Raw genomic sequence first — 15769 nt, 5'->3', positions numbered from 1 at the left:
ACGTTCATAACCTGACTGAATACACTTCTTACATTCAACACTCGAGCAGCTTTTGCCTGCTTTATGAGAGTGGGCTCTGTGAATGACACGGGAAGTGTTGTGCTTGTGTGTAGGGGTGAACACTGGGAAGTGGACACTTTTTCTACACTCAAAACACCCTCGGCGTGAGCCGGATAACCAGGAATTATACACTTTATTAGATTTCTCTGGGTCGCCGTTAAAACGGCGTTTGTGTGCAGGCGAGAGGGTTTTTCTACCGGCTCGTTGTCTGCTAAATGAACCACTGCAGTAGCCTGTTTGAAGGGGACTGACAGTGAGAAAAGCTTTGACGGCAGTCCGGCCGCATCGGGACTCGGCCGCCTTTTCCTTCCTGTGGATGCTAGGAAGGCTTCGCATGCTCAGGCTTCAGTGCGATCCTTTGCCGAGGCCCTCTGGTGGGCGGCGGTCTGTGACGGCTGTCCGAGCGCGACCTAGGGCGGCCGCCCTGGCGTCACTGCGAATGCTGGCTAGGCTAAGATGGGCGCTGAGTGGTAGTTTGTGTAGGCGGCGGGTCACGTGAGCGGCCTGTAGCGGAACTCGAGCGCCGAGGCAGGAAATGATTCATGGCCTGCGTGGTCTTTTGAACCTCCGAGAAGCGGTCGACGAGCCCGCTCACCGCTGGGCCGAAGAGACCGGTAGGCGAAAGAGGCGCGTTGAGGAAGGTGGCGCGGTCGGATTCCCTCATGTCGGCGAGCGTCAACCAGAGGTGCCTCTCTTTGATGGTCAACGCGGCCATAGACCTTCCGATGGCTTGAGCTGCGGTCTTGGTAGCGCGGAGCGATAGATCCGTCGCGCTTCTTAAGTCAGAAAAGGCAGCTGGGTCCCGGCCCTTCTCATCCCATTCACGGAGGAGGTCGGCCTGTAGAATCTGTAGCACAGCCATCGAGTGCAGAGCGGAAGCGGCCTGTCCGGCGGCGGTGTATGCGCGGCCGACAAGGGCGGACGTGCCTCTGCAGGCCTTGGACAGGAGGGCAGACCTTGAGTGCCATCTCGCGGAGGGCGGGCAAAGGTGCGCTGCGACCGTCTCTTCCACAGGAGGAATGGCGGAGTATCCTTTCTCGGCAGCGCCGTCCACTTGGGAGAGCGATGCGGAGAAGTGGGATTGGAGCCTCGTGGAGAAAGGTGCATTCCACGACTTAGCCAGTTCTGCGTGAAGTTCAGGCAGAAACGGGGCGGCCCCGGCTGCAGGCGCTTGAAGACTCAGAAGAAAGCAGCCGTCGAGTCTGTTAGGTGCAGGCTCCTTGGGCGGCGACCACTCGAGCCCGAGTCGATCGACAGCCTTAGAGAGGAGGCGCAACAGCTCAGCGTCCACTCCAGCCCGGGTCCGGCCGGATTCCTGGATCGAAGAGGCGGAGGACTGGTGAGAACCCGACCAGTCCTCGCTGTCCGATGCCAGGATGGAACAGCAATCCTTAGTGGCCTGTTCCTCGGCCTCGTCATCAGAAGCGACGGCAGTGCGGCACGTGGGCGGCAGCTGCGCGTCGGTGAGGAGAGGCGGAGAAGGCGAGAGCGAGGCTCGTGGGAGGGTATCCGGCGAGCGCGTCGCGGTGGCCACAGGCTCCGGCATCCTGAGGGAACGGCGCATCTTTTTGCACGGTCCCGCAAAGGGTGGAGTGGGGTTGAATGCTTCGACTCGAGCCCGCAGGGTCGACATCGGAAGCGCGTCGCAGAACTCGCATACCCCAGACGAGAGGGCGCGGGCTGCGTGTTGCTGGCCCAGGCAGAGAGCGCAGATCTCGTGGCACTCTCCGTGTGCACGAACCGCAGGAAATGCGAGGCATCTTGAAAAAGACGCTCACTGCTCTTTTAGAGTGATGCTTAGTGAGGTAAAAAGGATACGTCGCCGGATAACGTAGCTCGCACGGAAGGTGGCGAAGACGGCCAGCTTCTTCAGGCGCTGTCCTAAGCTGGCTAGTCGCTTCCTCGACGGCGGCGGCTTTTCTCTAGATCCAGCGATGCGAAGAGCCTCTCTGAAGAGATGAAAATCAGAGAATACAGCCTACGAGCTCTCCTTATATACGCTAAGCCACGCCCATTCTGGCGGGCTTTGACACTGTGAAGGCGCGAGCGCCCTTCATTGGACGTGACGTCACGTCGGGCTCAGTGGTAGGCTGCTGCAGTTCCCGCAGGGCAGCCTATGATTACGCTAGACAGCCTGCTCTAGGTCTGCTAGCTGCTGCACAGCGTGACAATGAATACAAAATTAAGGATAATTTTTTGGCTTCAATATCTCGAGAAGATGAATCTTTCCCGTAGCGTAAGCTAACTTACGCAATACGAGAGAACCTCTCGTAAGAAACCTGAATTTGGAATGTGGGAAAAAATAAAACGGATTTCATAGGGCCCTACAAACCAGATTTTTGGTGCATTACCACCACCTTCTGCTCCGTATGGTGTGACATCACGTACCAATATCAATCCTTGGGCTGACACGTGAGAAATGGAAAAAGATGCACACACTCTTGACACCTGGTTTTGTTATAGTTTTATATAGTTATATGGTTTTATATAGTTATGTTTTTTTGTTTTGTTTTTTTGGCCAAATTGGTTTGGAACAGTTGAATAAACAATTGAACTGACAAATTATGCATGCCTATATGTTTGATTGACAATTTTATTGATCACTGAGATAGCATTGACTTGGAATTAAGTTGGTTCAATATAAAAATTAAATTTGAAAAAGTAGCTTAGATGTAGTAAACTACTTTTGCCATATTGCTGTAGCTTAGCTTGCTACATTTCCCAGGGTGGTAGCTTCAGTGTAGTGAAGCTACATTTAATATAGTGTAACTGCTAGCTTAGCTCACTACATTTTCTAAGTAGCTTGCCCAACACTGTATATACTATTTATTTTTCTCTCCATCATCTCCCAGGTACCCACAACAATGCTCAAATGTTAATTAATTTGAATTGATACACAGGGGTGTGAAGTAACGAATTACAAATACTCACGTTACTGTAATTAAGTAGTTTTTTTCAGAAATTGTACTTTTTTTGAGTAGTTTAAAATTTTTGTAATTTTACTTTTACTTGAGTACATTTTAAGTGATGTATCGGTACTTTTTCTCCGCTATTTTCCTTCTGTTTGTGGTCGTTACTCGTTACATGCTTGTTTTAAATGTATTTTATTTTTATCCATCAACGTGATTGGATTGAGTAAGCCAGGGGTCTCCAACACGTCGCTCGCGAGCTACCAGTAGCTCGTGGCCTGATTGGAGGTAGCTCGCCAAGGGGCCGTTCACATATAGCGTCTTTTGCACGCTCAAGTTCGTTATTTCAAATGTAGGAAGCTCATAATTGAAGCGACGCGCTCATTTTTTCCAGGCGCAGTGAGATGAAAAAATCCATTAACTTCTAAAACTTCTTTGTCATTGTGGAGAGCGCAGTGGATGGTTGCATAGCAACGACCGAATTTTACTATTAATAATAAAAGATAAGCTAATGTGCATTGTAAACGTCAGTAATTTATCTTTTTTGACTCAAAAGGCTGAAATATGCAAGGTTTCTTTTTATAAATCTTTTTTGTCAAAAAAAGTTTGAACTTGTAGGCTACATACTAGTAGATAACATGTCCAGTACTCCTTTAAAATCTGACCATCATTTTTAATGTTGTTATTTTAATGTTTATGTAACAAGTGCATATTAATGCTAATTATATTTGTTATTTGCTGGTTTTCGACATAAAACTTGGTGAATTGATTTTATTGTGTAGCTAGTATTAGTACTTTTTGAACAGGATTCTGTGATAACCGTGATCATTTTGGTCACTATAATCATGAAATGAAATTTCCATGCCATTTCATCTCTAGTTAAGATGCACTATAAAATCAACTATAATTACGTTTTGTTTTTACAGTATAATATGCAAAGTACAATTTTCTTTAAAAAAATGTATCTCTGATTCTGTTCTTTTCTCTGACATTTAAGGGTGACATATGAGCCTACAAAAACTCTTTTAGGTCTAAAACAGTTTAAATAGTTGTTAATATGAGAGTTATGAGACATTATTTAAGAGATTAAAGTATTGTATTACATGAGTAGCTCTCGGCCACTATGTTTTTTAAAAAGTAGCTCTCAAAAGAAAAAAAGGTTGGAGACCCCTGGAGTAAGCGGTCTCGTGACTGTCATCAAATCAAATTAAGGATAGACAACTTTAACCGCCTATTCCTGCTGTTACTCGTGACTGCTGTGGAAGTGCATTCTTCACGCATCAATCCAGATATCAATCCTCTAATAAGGTACATTTCACATTTCTGCTTAATATGATATTTATATAGGCTGGCCTGTCTACAGGGCCTAACATTTGGTCTGAGGCTGTGGGTATTGCGTGACGAGTTCATAATGCGGTGAATTCCCGCTCCCATTTACTTCAAAATCACATTATAGAGAGACGCGCGTCACGATCTGTGCACTGCCGCGTCTCGCGCTCGCCATGCCGCCAGATTCAGAATCAGTGTGAACCATGGCGTTAACTTGTACTGCATTTCTGTCAGTGCGTGACTACAGCTCGTTAATAAACAACGTTTTTTGATTGATCCATTACAATCCGTATTCATTTGGCAAGTGCACTTGCGCAAAAACATTTTTCATGTTGAACTTTTTTTTTTGTGTGTGTGTGGATGCTGCTGATAAAACCCCTTCACCGAGACTACAAAGAGACATGCATTTGTGTGTGTGTGTGTGTGTGTGTGTGTGTGTGTGTTTGTTTCTTTTGTAAAAGTTTTCTGGATATAACTTCCCTATTTAATGCAAAATTTTCCTTACAAATTATATTATCAGCATTACAATGTGAGTAAATGTAGCCGTGTAAAATGTAAGGGATGATGCCAGCCTTCTAGAACAATGTGCATTTACATTTAAATTGTAACATATTTAATATCATGGAATTAAAGTGTGTAATTAGTGTTAGCTCACTATCTTAGCCTTTTTCAGTGCATTATGTGAGGTAATTGATAATATTAGTGATTCTCATTTATCAAAACACTAACATTGATACCGTTTTGGAGAGAAATTGGGTATTTTTTAATCTCTCTATTTGATGCATTTTAAAAAGATGGATGATAGATATTCTTCAATCTTTCTAACAAAGAACAAAATATAATGTGAATTACAGTATGTACAATTTTTTTAAATGTATAAATTGTAGTGCACAGTGTTTATTGTAAGGGGTAGAATCCGCAGCTCAGTATTCACTACTCACTACTCATGAGTACTTTTAAATAAGCTACTTTTTTACTCTTACTCAAGTAGTTTTTTGGACAAGTACTTTTTACTCTACTCACACTACATACTAGAAATCACGACTAGAATAATTTTGTTGACAAGGCAGGGGGTAGAGAGAAGCTAGCTCTGATAGTGTTGGTTGGCAACGGAGTAGCCTACCATTCCAGTGACGTAGTCGAATGTTGAAATCCAACATGGCGGCGCCCGTGTAACAACAACAACATTTTCAACGTACCATTTTATCCCTTTTAACAAATTCTGCCATTTTAATAATTGTACCAATGAGAATAAATAAAATACATCTGTTATATCACATTTTTTCAAATTTCAGTTCAGTTCATCTATAAGGCTTAAGCTATAGATTGAAGGATTGAGGACATTGTATCCGCGCAACTGATGGCAGTGAGCTCAGCAGCTTGATTCAAAAAATCAAACGTAACGGTATTTAAAGGTGCTAACAAGTGAACGGTAGAATAACAATAGTGGTACATTTACTGGAAAAGATCATTTTATAAGAGGTTTATATGTTCATCAGGTGAAAGCGGCATTTATTTATCTCTAGCAAAGACTGGGACTTTGACTCTCATTCATCTGGTTATCCTTATATGTTATTATTTTACTTTCTTCAATGTTAAATACCATTAACCTAATGGGATCATACGTTTTAAAAGTAATGTACCTAAAAAAAAAAAAAGTACTTTACCTCTGAAAAACTAGCAGTATGGGATGTCCAGTTGTGCAGTCACAAGAAAACTGGCTCTGCGCGCTGTAGTCATTAGACCCCAGTTTATATGACAGCTGGCAGGTTGCGCGCGCTTGGCACGCGAGTAAGAATGTAAAACTGTGACAGTAGGCTATTTCAGCATTGACGACTCTATATATGGGTTGCTGTGTGTGTGTGTGTGTGTGTGTGTGTGTGTGTGTGTGTGTATAAATAGATATAGATAAATATAGATAGATAAATATCTATATACACAGTATATATATATATATATATATATATATAGTTTTATATTCATTTTTTAAAATATTTCATATTCATGTATTATTTATTTGTGTTTCTGTGAATAGCTGTTACAGTTCTACAAATAAAGCATTCTATCTTTTTACATATCATTTAAAATACTACAAAAAATGCACAGAATGCAGGAAATGAAGTGTTTAATGCCCAACGTTCCCTGGGGGAGGTCCCCCAGACCCTCCATTGATGATATTATTGCTTATTATTATGTGCCTCTGAGTAGAAGTAGTAGTTACCAAAAGCAGGGGTGGGTGGTGCGGACTGGGCTAAGCCCCCAATGTATCAAGACCCTAGCAACGCCCCTGCTCAGCAATATCCTGTTCTGTAGGATTTTCATTCTGTCTTGCAGGATTCCTGCATTAACCCCGCACAGTGAGTGCAGGGTTTGAAAGGGTTTTATTCTAACTATCCCATAATGACCTCGGCACGAATGCTATTGAGTCTCGCGCGGTCTTACTTTTTGGTCGTACAAAGTACATTGTGAATGTTTTTCTCTTCAGTCGCTGAAACTCTGACTGAAGTCCTGCAGAAGCGAATGAGAGTAAACTAACGTTATGACAGTAATGAGGGGAGTTCACCCAAATATTAACCCGTGTGTGTCCGTCAGTCTGTCGCTGTGTGTGTGTGTGTGTTTGTTTGTTTGTTTGTTTGTCTGTCTCTCTCTCTCTCTCTCTCTCGGTGTGTGTTTCTCTCTCTCTCTCTCTCTCACTCTCTCTCTCTCGCTCTCTCTCTCTCTCACTCTCTCTCTCTCTCTCTCTCTCTGTGTGTGTGTGTGTGTGTGTCTGTCTGTCTCTCTCTCTGTGTGTTTGTCTCTCCCTCTCTCTCTCTCTGTATGTGTGTGTGTGTGTGTGTGTGTGTGTGTATATACCTTCTAAGCAGAAGTTATGAGGATAAAAAAAAGAGTCAGGAAATTACATGGTTAATTTGTACATCATTGTAATGTTTAATCATTGTTTAATAAACACATATGGCACCTTTTTCCAAGTCTTCATTTGTCACTCTTTCTTTCTTTTTTTTAAAATATCGCAATAATGATCGTACCGTGGTCTTTACACCAAGGTATTATCGTATCGTGAGATTTTGTCGTTACATTCCTATTATTTACAAGTCATAACTTTTACCAATATTTGGAATAGAATTTAAAAAATATATATACTACAAATATTTTTCTATTAATTTAGTGTGCCTTTACATTGCTTCAATGCGTTACTATTTTAGCGTCATATTTCTATCCCGTGCTGCGTGAATCCAGGTCACTTCTGAAACTTTACAGCATGCAATTGGCGTCGGTTCTCTTAGCAGCATGAAAAATAATAGTGTTATTCAATGGATTATATAGGCTGAAGCCTCGAATGCGAGTCAAGACTGCTCCCTTTACAATCACTAATGCTGTCGCTCTGTCATTTCATCACGATCTCACAAAGTGCAATGAAGCCGCCAACAATGCACAATACATCTCTAAGGCTACGTCTACATTAATCCGGATACATTTGAAAACGGCGTTTTCGTATAAAAACGCTGTCCATCCACATTAACGTTTTCCAAAAACTTCTCCTCCACACTAGTGTTAGTGATGGGTCGGTCATGAGTGATTTTTTTCACTGTAAACGAATCTTTAATATGACTCAGGAGCACTGAGTTGTCTCAGAGAGTGATTCGTTCATTTTGTGTTGTTGACCACCCATTTGCAACATCCTATAGGTTCTGTACAGGAAATGGAATTCTCACAAAAGCTCAATGAGATGATACAAATGGAAAAATAAATGATAAAGTTATCGCGCAATTCCTCTGGCAGGATAATGCTATTTAGCAAAATATATCAGCATTCACTGAGTTCACCAGGTTGCACTCAGTCACCATATGTTTGGTCTTTGCAGAACTGTGATATGAAAGTAACATTTTAGCAACAGTGTGAAAGTGAATGGCACATAAGATGCACAATACCGGTATAAACATGAATATATACCGGTACAATATGTGTCACATGACTAAACATGCGTCATCGTTTTCAAATACCTCCGTTTTGACAGTCCACACTACAATGCCAAAATGGCGTTTTCAAATTTATCCACTTTGGAGAGCGTTTTTCAAAAAGCTTAGTTTTCATTAATAAAAACACCGTCTCAGTGTGGACTGAAGGCCAAAATGGAGGGAAAAAAAGTGTTTTCAAACGAAAACGTATTAGTATGGACAAGGTCTTATGCACGATTACACAAGTTTTCAGCCCTGATTTTAGCCCTGATTTTCACTCGCTAATATTTTATTAACAAAGTTCGGGAGAGGCACGTTCAGATAATTAACCTAATTGTCATGGGAGGAGCTCATCCAGTCAACTCAATTAGCTAACATCAGGAGGTATACAGCAGATTTTACAGCTGTTCTATGACAGCTTTCCAGCATTTGGCCCCCGCCCAATTGCAACATGTCTGAAATCGAACTCTAGCCGTCTGATGACGAATCCTTTCTCTCCCCTGATCCTCTGCCGCAATCTGGCGCCACTAGGATCATCCCTCCTCCTCCAGTCACAGCCGCCGAACCCCCGGTGAGATAAAGGACTTTTTGTTTTTATCAATTAGCTCATCTTCACAGTTCACATATTTTTAGATGTTTAAATAAGCAGAGGCAGAGTAAATTGCATTCAAATGCCACAAATGTTTGAGATGCAATATGTGTTAATTGTGTTATTATAAGTGAGTGGTAAGAGTAGTTCTCTTACGAGAGTATCTCTCGTACTGCGTAATATCTTACGCTATGGGGAAAACCTCTTTTCCACGAGATATTGAAGCCAAAAATTATCCTTAATTTTGAATTAATGTAAAACGCTGTGCAGCAGCATGCAGACATAGGTTAAGACGGCTTGCGCGCCTATTGGCTGCCCTGCGGCAACAGCAGCAGCCTATCGAGAGAGGCTCTGCGTGACACATATCCAATGGGGGCATTTCGCGCCCATTTCATCACGTCCCGCCAGAAAGGGCGTGGTCACGCCCTATAAACATAGCGCGATTAGGCTGGTACAACTGATTTCTGATCTCTTCAGCGAAGCATCACCGCATCGCTGGATCCGGAGTGAGAAGCCACGCCGTCTGAGAAAAAGCACACAGCGGGACGAGCCTTGAGTCTGAAGTCGCTGGCATCGCCGCCTTTAGCCGCCGTACCTGCTACGCTTTCCGGCGTTATATCCTTTTCTGCAAGTGTGTGTGTGTGTTTGCCGCTGCGACACACATTTTTTCACTGTCTCTCTCCCTCTCCTAAAAGAGCTGTGTCTTTTTCAAGATGCATAGATCCTGCGGCTCGTGCCGAGCCACACTCAGTGAAGAGGATCGCCATGTCATCTGCGTTTCCTGCCTGGGTGAGGATCATGCTGCTCTCGCTCTCGTCCACGGCGGATGCCCTCACTGTGAGCTAATGCCGATGGTGACTCTGAGGACTTGCCTGGCATCATTCTCAGAGCCTGCACTTCAGCCAGCTGTAGCGCCGCGCCGTAAAAGCGCCGTGCCAGCGCGGCCCCGAGCCTTCTCCTACCCGCCAAAGCTCGCCGGTTCGCCCGCCAGCTTCGCCGGCATCGCTCGAGTCCCTCACAGACGGACAGCAGCCGCCGTCTGCCGCCGTTTCCGCCATTGAGGTCGACGAAACAGCCCCGAGCCTTCTCCAGCCCGTGATAGCTCGCCGGTTCGCCCGTCAGCTTCACCAGCTTCACTCGAGTCGCTCGCTGACGTACAACGGCCGTCGCGCGCCGCCGCTTCCGCCGTTAATGACGACGTGATAGCTGCATCTGTAGAGAAGGCCAGCTGCTCTATCCTGGCGTCGGACAGTGAGGACTGGGCGAGCTCTGTGGACCTCCCCCCTCTGCCCGCTAGTTGTCAGCGAAACGGGCCACTATCAAAACCGCTGCGCGGCTAGCTCTCTTTACGTTACAAGAAAGCTATCCCGCCCCCCGTGGACATGCGTCACCGGCGAAATGAGGAAAGGGTGTGTTTTGGTCACAATCCAGTGGCCATTCTCCATTTCTCAAACATTTCTCAGCTCCTCTTAGTTCGAGCGGCTGAAAAAGTTCAATATTGCAGCAATGAGCCTGTTGTATAACACGCACGCCTGCAAACAAATGCCAACACATACAAACTGTGATGACGCTCTATTATATGCTCCAGCTATTTTAAGCTTTTGTCGTTTCCCCCTGTGGCTCAGAGGAAAAACCCAAAGCCTTCGCACGGGAGACCCGTGTTCGATCCCAGGTCTCGCAGCAGATAAAATTTAGTCTCGCCGCGGCCAGACTTGCACCGAAACTATTCGCTCGTTCAGTTCCAAGAAAATGCGACTGTTCTAGTGTATTTTGCAGTAAACAAGCCGGTACCATGGCCCGCTTGCCTGCACAAAATGCCGTTTCCACGGCGACCCAGAATAATCATATAAGCAGTGTATTTTCTGGTATTCCGGCCACAGTCGATGGTGTTATGAGTGTAATAAAAATGCCCACAGCCCAGTGTTCATTTCTACACACAAACACAGCCCGCCACAGTGCAGGGCTCGCACAAATGAGATCGACTCATGTCATTGTGCATTAAATGTAGTGAATGTGCCCACAAGCCAGTGCCCACAAACACTACACCCTGCATGTGCCACGTTTTCGGTAAACCGAAACCAACACACATACAGTCAGCTAAGACCCACGGTGTTTAAGTCTCGCCGCGGCCAGACTACACCGAAACTTCTCGCTCGTTCAGTTCCAAACAATGTGACTGTTCCAGTGTATTTCGCAGTAAACAAGCCGGCACCACAGCCCGCTTGCCTGCACACAAATGCCATTTTTACGGCGACCCAGATAAATCCCAAAAGAGTGTATTTTCTGGTATTCCGGTCACGGCCGATGGTGTTATGAGTGTTGTAAGAATGCCCACGTCTCAGTGCCCATTCCCACACACAGACACAGCCCGCCACAGTTCAGGGCTAGAACAAATAAAATCGACTCATGTCGATTGTGCACAAATGTAGTGAATGTGCCCACGACACAGTGCCAACAAACACTACACGATGCGTGTCCCTCGTTTTCTGTAAAAACGAAACCGACACACATTCGGTCAGCACAAGCCGACGGTGTTCTCAGTGCAGTGAATGTGCCCGCAATCCCGCGCCCACATTCCTTCACAGACACGCTCAACCCCACAGGGTTTGTCCCGCTCGCTCTCTCTCCACAACCTGTCACAGAGAATTCGAGCGCGACCAGGCTGCCCGCCGTGATCGGCACGCCTCCCGCCTCACACACTATAAACACAGTGTTTATGTCTCAGCACACCGAAGCTCTGCAGCTGCCGCTATGCCGCGGCCAGAGCCCGGATTTCATTCTACCCCTAGATATTCACGCAGATGCGTGGGCAAAGCTTCCCGGGGTATCAGAATGGGTGTTGAACACTATAAAAAGAGGCTATTCGCTACAGTTCGCTCGACGTCCCTGCCGTTACACGGTGTGAGTCGAAACCACGGTAAACTACGAAGTATCTCATCTACTTCGAGCCGAAATAGCGAAACTGCTGAGCAAAGGGGCCATAGAACCTTTATCTCAGGCTCAGAGCGAAGGGGGGCTATACAGCAGATATTTTCTGGTACCGAAAAAAGACGGGGGTCTCAGAGCCCACACTGACGACTGATGTGTCCCGGGTCTCCACAATTAATACAGATGGGCCTTCCCTGGTCATCCCACTGGAACCGGGGGCCCACAGGACGTAGGGGGCGGCGCACAGGAGCTCGCCCCTTCTCCGAATACGACCTCTCTCTCACCATCGATCCGCTCTTGACTCGACCCCGACGAAGTTCACCCAACAGCCGGCCAAACTGCTCCCACAATTTCAAGGAGTATGCCCGAAGAGTCTGCTTAGGCCCCTGTTGATAGTTAAAGAACTGGGCACGAAGAGTGGCCACCGGGGTAGAGTCTCCATATAATCCGGACAGGAAATCGAAGATAGTTTTCGCGGTAGCCCGTGTGGCTTCTGATGCAGCAAGAACTTCTCTTTTGGCTTCTGCTTCCAAAGACCCCAACACAAACTGTACTTTCTGTGATGCACTCAGTCCCTGTAATCCGGCCAGATATTCCGTCTGCGCCTTCCAATCGTGCAAGCCCAACTCCGATCCTGGCCCTCCATAGCGCTGTGCCCAGGGAGCTCCCATAAAGATCGGTATGACTTTTGAGACAGGTGAAGGCCATCGTACCAAGGAGCTGTAGGCAGACTGCCATGCAGAATGACCTCTGTTCTGTTGTTTGTGGAATTTACAGACTGTCACACTGCCTGCAGAGCAGATTATGGGAAGGAGCCATCTTCTAAAAAGCACATGTGTCTCATCAATAGGTTTCTGTAGTGTAGTGGTCATCACGTTCGCCTAACACGCGAAAGGTCCTCGGTTCGAAACCGAGCAGAAACAGTGGTTGGATTCTGACAGAAAATTTAAACTGTTTGCCACGCTAGGTGGGTGCAGCACTCATTTCTTTTATATGCTTTTTAATAAGCGTGCACCTAAAGATTTATGTCTGCAACCTGAAGACGTGTTTCCGTAGTGTAGTGGTTATCACGTTCGCCTCACACGCGAAAGGTCCCCAGTTCGAAACTGGGCGGAAACTGTGGGTGGTTTTTGCAAAAATTTCGTATGCGATTTTCTGTTGAGCAGGTCAGTACACTTGCAGGGATGTTTGTGGTTTAATCTCTTTAGAAAAGGACAAAAATAAAACAAATGACCATTGAGGTTTCCTGTACAGTAATATAAAATGTTTGGGCTGCCAACAAAATTAGCAGCATTTTGCCATGTTAAAAACACTGGGCAATCTATAGTTTCAGTCGCTTTTGAACAAGCGTACCCTAGAAGCGGTGGGACTGACATCCAAATCAAGTTTCCGTAGTGTAGTGGTTATCACGTTTGCTTTACACGCGAAAGGTCCTCAGTTCAAAACTGGGCGGAAACAAGTGGAGGCATTTTAAATGTAATGCTCCAATTCGCTACAAAACCCTTGCTTTTGAGACAGGTGAAGGCCATCGTACCAAGGAGCTGTAGGCAGACTGCCATGCCGAATGACCTCTGTTCTGTTGTTTGTGGAATTCACAGACTGTCACACTGCTGGCAGAGCAGATTATGGGAAGGAGCCATCTTCTAAAAAGCACATGCCATGATATCACGTTCGCTTTACACGCATAGGTCTTCAGTTCAAAACTGGGTGGAAACAAGTGGAGGCATGTTAAATATAAATGCTGCAATTCGATACAAAACCCTTACTTTTAAGACAGGTGAAGGCCATCGTACCAAGGAGCTGTAGGCAGACTGCCATGCAGAATGACCTCTGTTCTGTTGTTTGTGGAATTCACAGACTGTCACACTGCTTGCAGAGTAGATTATGGGAAGGAGGCATCTTCTAAAAAGCACATGTGCGTCATCAATAGGTTTCTGTAGTTTAGTGTTCATCACGTTCGCCTAACACGCGAAAGGTCCTCGGTTCGAAACCGAGCAGAAACAGTGGTTGGATTCTGACAGAAAATGTAAACTGTTTGCCACGCTAGGTGGTAGCAGCGCTCATTTCCTTTTGTAAGGTCCACCCATTGGCCCAACACCGGAATCCAATGGTATGGTCGAAGGAATAATGCGTGTATGTCTTTTCAGCGCTCCAGTGAAGTTCACTTAATTTATTGGAATTTAGTTTAAATAATACTTTAGCTCTAAGCTTAATCTGACTCCAATTTCAAATGTTAACCTGTTAACCGTTTCCAGAGCGTCGGCGCACTGAAGCGGTTTTTTTTTTATTTAGTTCAAATTTACTATCAGATTTAATGTTATACCTTGACAAACTATACATCATTAAAAAGATATAATACTCAAGATTCAGTATTTGACCACTATTGTATTCTGAGAAACTTATAGTGACAGTTATGTCTTAATTTGTGTCAGGAGTTATGAAATGGAAAAATGAGTCGATACCTTTAATATGAATTATGAGCGTCAGCTGGTCCATTCATAAAAAACACTCCGTGCTGTCGTCATGACAGTGATTCACAAAACAACGTCCCTCAGGGCTTTAGCTCAAAAATGTGCAGACTTGGAGAAATATTGATATATTCTCATAGATTCACATCATATTTCTATAGACAGGAATAATATTTGTTGAATTTATACCCAAATTCAATTCAATTCAATTCAAATTTATTTGTATAGCGCTTTTCACAATACACATTGTCTCAAAGCAGCTTTACAGAAATTGCATTTCGGAAATGTACATAGAAAAATACAGTTAGTTAATCAAGTATTAATTTATGGCATAACATATCGCCGGCGTCGAGTCGTCTCTTCACAGGCGTCGAGTCGTCTCTTCACAGGCGTTGGGGGATCTGAAGTCTCCGTGAGAGGCTGGATACAAACTGGAGCTGACGAACGCTATTTACCTCGGGACTAGCGTCCCGAGATAACAGCAGAAACTGCGTCACAAATGCGTCGATGTAATCATTATGATCGCTTCTTACTGAGATGTGCTGTGTTTTCAATTCATACCAATAGCCTGAGGGCGCTATATGCACAATAACAGTCCATATATGGATCACGAAGAAGACCCATAGTCATGTGACATTCCAGACGTCACCTCGATACAGAAAGTAGCTGACAGAGATCGCTGTAACATGCAGATAAAGATGTTTTGAAGACAATAAACATGATTGCAATGATATTTGAGTTACCTGTGTTCTTCAAGCCATGCCAGGTATTTCATAATAATAGATTATATTTATAATGCAATGCTAATCGATATAGATTTCATCATCGTGCAGAACACTATAAATAATAAATTTTCTGTCGGATTTTTTTTTATCTGAAGCCAAATTAGATCACAGAAGATTATTTAAAACACTCGACTTGCGTTATAAAGTAAGTTTGGAGCACAAACATGGTTTCAATCTCATAAATGGTCGTGTATTGATGGTGTGCTAAGCTAACATGCTAGCTAGCCCAGGTGCACCTGCCACCAGCAGTTATTGTTTTATGATTTTTTTCTAAATAGGAATGCTTACTGAAATGTTTCAGTGCATTTGATACCAGTTTCAAATATTTAGTGAGAACTTTGATAAAAGAAATTAGGGTTTGAAACCCTATGAATAGCCTGTGAATAGCCAGTCGTTAGTAGCTATAATGCAGACAAAAGAAATGCATATTTAGAGCCGTAACCAGTCTGGAGACGTGTAAATGTGTGCAGGGAGAGACTCACACTGAATGGGGCTCGTTTGCAGCACAAAAAGTAATAGAGACAATAGACTGAATAGATGACTCAGAAGATGACTAAACATCAGTTTGCATTTTAGAGTCTAATCAAAATAAAGTAATTTAACATGATCTTGAAAAACATTTAACTAAATACAGAGTTTTAGACTTATCATTTTCAGATTTTAAATATAAAATGGTCACACATATGGCTTTAGCTGCAGTGCATTTCTAGATTGCTCCAGGGCCAACTTCAATTTTATTTTTATG

At 44.3% G+C, this 15769-nt stretch overlaps 1 protein-coding gene and 3 non-coding genes across 4 annotated transcripts in view; 3 read left to right on the top strand and 1 right to left on the bottom strand.

Moving 5' to 3' along the window:
- LOC143747602 (transmembrane 4 L6 family member 1-like) overlaps positions 1-15769 on the bottom strand; it is a 484334-nt gene that overhangs the window by 284049 nt on the left and 184516 nt on the right. The gene's annotated exons all lie outside the window — the stretch shown is intronic.
- On the top strand, positions 12622-12694 carry trnav-aac (transfer RNA valine (anticodon AAC)). The gene has a single exon. It is a non-coding gene; the product is annotated as a tRNA-Val (tRNA).
- Positions 12818-12890, top strand: trnav-cac (transfer RNA valine (anticodon CAC)). The gene has a single exon. It is a non-coding gene; the product is annotated as a tRNA-Val (tRNA).
- Positions 13157-13229, top strand: trnav-uac (transfer RNA valine (anticodon UAC)). Its single transcript has one exon. It is a non-coding gene; the product is annotated as a tRNA-Val (tRNA).

Source organism: Siphateles boraxobius, unplaced genomic scaffold (assembly GCF_051911475.1).
Source record: "Siphateles boraxobius isolate OS27281-9 unplaced genomic scaffold, OSU_SipBor_1 23, whole genome shotgun sequence".
NCBI lineage: Eukaryota > Metazoa > Chordata > Actinopteri > Cypriniformes > Leuciscidae > Siphateles > Siphateles boraxobius.
The sequence above is the reverse complement of the archived record's forward strand: the minus strand, read 5'-3'. Positions and strand labels throughout refer to the sequence as shown.